The sequence below is a fragment of the Notamacropus eugenii genome, chromosome 5 (assembly GCF_028372415.1).
Source record: "Notamacropus eugenii isolate mMacEug1 chromosome 5, mMacEug1.pri_v2, whole genome shotgun sequence".
NCBI classification, from domain to species: Eukaryota; Metazoa; Chordata; class Mammalia; order Diprotodontia; family Macropodidae; genus Notamacropus; species Notamacropus eugenii.
In genome coordinates, this window is record NC_092876.1 from 254,226,527 (window position 1) to 254,232,072 (window position 5,546).

Below are 5,546 nucleotides of genomic sequence, written 5' to 3' on the forward strand. Positions count from 1 at the left end.
CCTCTTTGGATTTTAAAACCTTTTATAATCAACCCCACTTCCACCTTTCCAGTCTTCTTGGTACTTATTCAGTTCATGTATTCTATGATCCAGTTACACTGGCCTCTTTATTATTCATCAATTTGGACACTGCATTTCCAGGCCCTGGGTATTTTCCTTGGCTCTCCCCCTTGCTTAGAATACTTTGCGCCCTGATTTTCTCTGACTTTTTCTCCTGACTTTCTTCAAGACTTCTGCAAGCAGTGTTTGCCAAACCTCTTTAAACTAGATGCCTCGTATCTGAGATTATCACCAATATATTCTTAATCTTATTGACATACAGTTATTAACATGCATTCTATGTTGTCTCTCCCATTACATTATAAGTTTCTGAAAATTAGGGATTTCCACCCTTTCTCTGTATCCTCAGTGCTTAGCACAGTGCATGGCATAATCAACATTCTGGTTGATTAAAATTCTCAAAAAATCATATCTTCTCTATGGACCTCAAATGCCTTATCTGCAAAATAAAAGTAGAATATCCCTTCTCACTCTGACAGTCTGCAATTCTTTAATGCAGATTTTTTTTCACTGTTCCCAAGGTCTACAGCTAGCAGCCAAAGGAATGGGGAGAGAGACACAGAAGAGAGCTGATTGACCTGAGGACAAGAAGCAAATAATTCAGTGACATTCTGAGAGGGAATGGGAAGAAAGGCCAATCTTTTGTCTTTAGGAATCCAATAACCTTTAGTTTTATATCTAGCTAGAGATGATCATTCTTATAAGGTGGAACATTATTTCTAAAAACAACATCTACCATCCATAACTATGGAGGATGCCATTAATATCTCTAAGTGGGAGGTAGGGCAACATAGAATAAAATGGTCCTTGTGAAACTGATGTCTAGATGGAGGTGACTGCTAGCTTATACTCTTGGAACCATAGTTTTCAGCAACCAAATTCCTTTACTGTAGTCCCCCATAATTCCCACTCTCATCTTATTGAAGGGAATATAAGAGTAGGGGAACCAGTAATTCAATGACTTTTAACTTATAGCACTCAAGATAAAAGTTCTAAAATATCCTCTTTTACATTGTCTTTTCCTTTGTGATTCAGAAGTGGTTAGGCAGAGCAATTAACCTGATTCTTTTTTTTTGTTTCAACTGTGATTTTATTGATAAGAACATAACTCTTGTAAATGAACTGTCAGTGTAAAGGATTTTATATATCCCTGGACTTTTTAACAACCTGTGTAAAGAACAAGAACTTAAACTTGTCACAAAGGTTTTAAAACAATTTCAATTTACTTGGTTTTGTTTGTAAGCTTATATATGTATTTATTTATTTATAAACATTATTCTGAGAAGTAATCCATAGGCTTCGCCTGACAGCCGAAAAGGTCTACAAAGAAGCAAACAAAAAAAGAAGAACAAAAAAAAAAGATCAAGAGCATTTCCTCTGAGATTATATTTTGGAGAAAGCATTCTGATTTTTTTGGTAGAAAGAGTTTACTCATCTAGGAGTTCCCTACACTAATAAATTCACAAATCCAATCCCTTTCCCCATATAATCGATAGTAGCTTTTTGTTAGCATTTATGTTTACAATCAAAAGAAACATTGGTAAATTTCATTAGTATAACTATTATCTGATTAAGGGACGCACAATTTTGTTTTGGAACCACAGTAATAGCAAGTGATAGGGGTTGTCATGGGCGCTCTTATTTTCTCCCTCTCTTCTATCTTGCTGAGCGGATCTTATCAGCAGCTTTGTGTTCAATGATCTTTTCTATGCAGATGATTCCCAGGTCTATTTATCTAGCCTTAGTTTCTCTACTAGCTCCACTTTCATATGAGCTATTGTCTCTTAGATATCTTAAACTAGATATCCCAAAGGCATCTCAAACTCAATATGTCTAAAACAGAACTTGTTATCCTCCTCTTCCCCAAACCTTCCCTCTCCCCATCTTCCCTATTATTATTGAGGGCACCACCATCTTGTTGGTCACCCAGGCTCACAATCACAGCGTCAGCCTCCACTCCTTATACACAGTTACCCTAAATATGTAATCTCTTGCTATGTATTGTTGTTTTTACCTTCACATCTTTTATATACACATCTCCTCAATTCATAGAGCCACAATCTTTGTGTAGGCTTTCATTGGTTCACCTCTGGGCTATTTCCCCAGCTTCTGAATGGTGTCCCTATCTCAAATCTCTTCCTATCCCAACTTTACTTCACTCATCAGCCAAGGAGATTTGCTAAAGTGCAAATCTAACCTTGTCACCTCCTAATTAATAAATTCCAGTGGCTCCCTATTATCCCCCTGAATCAAATATAAAATTCTCCTTCTGTCTTTTACAATTATTCACAAAATGAATATTTATTAACTAATTAACTGGTTACAAAGCAAAATATGCCCTGTGTAATTCTAGCATCTTCTGGGACTCATGATCATTAAACAGAGCTTTAATTTTCAGGCTGACAAATATTGTGAAATTGTCATCAAGAAGAAATAGATGTAAAACTATATTAGTGGGGGACCTCAGCTTTCTCCTCTCAGAGTTAGATAAATCTAACCATAAAATAAGTCAGAAAGAAATCAAGAAGATCAAGAGAATCTTAGAACATTAAGATATAATAGACCTCTGGAAAAGACTGAATGGGAATAGAAAGAAGTACAATTTTTTATTTATATTTTATACATGGCACTTTCAAAACGAATGACTATGTATTTGAACAGACCTACACAACTTGGCACTAGGTAGGGGCCAAAATTAAAATAGGTTTAACTTCTTCAGGCTGCAGATAAGTTAAACTAGATACAGACTGATGATGGTTGGTTGCTGTGGATCACCTGACGAACAGTGCAGAGTTCACAGTGAAAATCCTACATTTTTCACAGGCTGCCTGAAATCCTTTGGTGAGTGGCCTGCAGCTGTAAGCAAATGCAAAAATGTAGAAATAATAAATGCATCATTTTCCTATCATAATGTAATAAACTTACATTTAATAAAGGGTCATGGAAGCATAGATTAAAAATTAATTGGAAACTATAAAATCTAAACCTAAAGAATTAGTGGATAAAAGATCAAGTCCTAGAAACAATGAATAATTTCATTAAATAGAATGACAAAAATGAGATAACATTCCAAAATTTGTGAGATAAGGCCAAAGAAGTATGTAAGGGAAAACTTGTATCTCTAAATGTATATATCTGTGAAAGAGAGAAAGATCAATGAATTGGGCATGCAACTAAAAACTAAAAATTTAAAAATAAAAACACCCAATTAAACACCAAAATGGAAATTCTAAAAATGAAAGGAGAGATTAATAAAATTCAAAGTAAAAAACAATCATCAGGGGAGCAGAGTCGGGGAGGTGGGGTCACCGGCAGCACCCGCCTGAGGGCGGGGTCGGCCCTGCCGCCAAGGTGGGGAAGTGGCCATCTCCTCCTCCTCTTCCTTCACCTCCTGGGTCAGGCTGATCCCCTCCGTGGCCACCTCCTCCTGGGCTGGGCCCGTGGTGCCTTGTCCCCTCCGCTAGCGTTCCTGCAGCTGCCACCGCCTCCTCCTCATTCATCCTCGTGCACCATAGGCAGCACAGGTTCCAAGACGTCCAACCGAGTGATCTGCCGGGAAGGGTGTCAGGCCGGGAACTGGTACACAGCCTCAGGACCTCAACTGAATGCACAATTAGTAGGTTGGCTTTCACAAGTACAATCCACAAAAAGACCTGCTAGAGCCATTATTGCCCCCCAAGCAGGACATACTTACTGCCTGTCTGGTGCTGCTCATGCTTACAAACAAGTGGAACCATCAATTACCCGAAGAGTATTCATCCTTGGGCCTTCCCATCACGTGCCCCTATCTCGATGTGCATTTTCCAGTATCGATATATATAGAACACCTCTGTATGACTTGCCTATTGACCAAGAAATTTATGGAGAGCTTTGGAAGACAGGAATATTTGAGTGCATGTCTCTGCAGACAGATAAGATGAACACAGTATTGAAATGCATTTGCCTTCTACTGCTAAAGCCATGGAAAGCCATAAGGATGAGTTTACCATTATTCCTGTATTGGTTGGAGCTCTGAGTGAGTCAAAAGAACAGGAATTCAGAAAACTCTTCAGTAAATATCTAGCTGATCCTAGTAATCTCTTTGGGTTTTTTTCTGATTTCTGCCATTGGGGTCAAAGGTTCCGTTACAGTTACTATGATGAATCTCAGGGGGAGATTTATATATCCATTGAACTTCTAGGTAAAATGGGCTTAAGTATTGTAGAACAACTAGACCCCGTATCTTTTAGCAATTACTTGAAGAAATACTGTAACACAATATGTGGAAGACATCCCATTGGGGTGTTACTAAATGCTATCACAGAGCTCCAGAAGAATGGAATGAATGTGAGCTTTTCATTTTTGAATTATGCCCAGTCAAGCCAGTGTAGAAACTGGCAAGACAGTTCAGTGAGTTATGCAGCTGGAGTACTTACAGTCCACTGAAGCTCTGAATGCTCAGGGATACCATCTGCGCATACTGATTCTCTAAAGGAGGTCCGAGCCTAGCCCTTACAAAGATACAGTTCCTGGTCTTTGGGGATACTGAAACCTCAAAATTAATTGAACTTTCTTCTCTTCTTTTTCAGTAAGTGTAGTCCTTCCTTAATTTCAACTAATTATAAAATGGGCTTTCTTGTTTAGGGAAGGAAGGAATGCCGGCATAAAAATATTTTATGATTTTAAAGTGATGATGGATGTAAAGTCATGGTGGCAGATGGTCCTTCAAATACAACCTGTAAAGCATTTATCATATTCTAAATGTGCACTCTTTGCAGACCTGTGCATATATATTCAGCTTTCAGAATAGTTTTGCAAATTATAAACAAACAAAAAAGGGTGGAAGCTTTTTAATAATGAAAAGTGCATTTATAAATGATCTATATTAGAATATAATAAATCTCCAGTATAGTAAACTACTACAAGTGTTATACAACAGATACCTTCTATTTTAGTTGCTAATAAAGGTCTGCACAATGCAAAAAAAAAAATAATCATCAAACTAATAAGTAAAAATAGGAGCTGGTTTTATGAAAAAAACAATAAAAAGATAAATTATTAACTAATTTGATTTATAAAAGGAAGAAGAAAATTAAGTTGGTAGTTTCAAAAACAAAAGGAATGAGTTCACTAGCAATGAAGAAAAAATTAAAGCAATTATTATGAGTTATTTTGAGCAATTATATGCCAGTAAAACTTACGTTTTAAACGAAATGGATGAATATTTTTAAAAATGTAAATTCAGATTAACAGAAAAACATATTCAATAATGCTATCTTAAAAAAAATCAATTGAACAAGGCATCAATGGGTACCCTAAGAAAAAATTCCCAGGGTCAGATCATGCACAAGCGAATTCTAACAGATTTTTAAGGGGCAATTAATAGCAATGCTAAATAAACTATGTGAAAAAATAGATAAAGAAGGCAGCTTACCAAATTCCTTTTATGACAAGTCCAGTTTTAATATCTAAACCAGGGAGAGATAAAACAGATAAAGAAAACTCTA

General features: G+C 36.6%; 1 pseudogene; it reads left to right on the forward strand.

Annotated features, from left to right (window-relative positions):
- Positions 1-3,746: 3,746 nt before the first annotated feature.
- Positions 3,747-4,495, forward strand: LOC140509131 (protein MEMO1-like; annotated as a pseudogene).
- Positions 4,496-5,546: the final 1,051 nt, after the last annotated feature.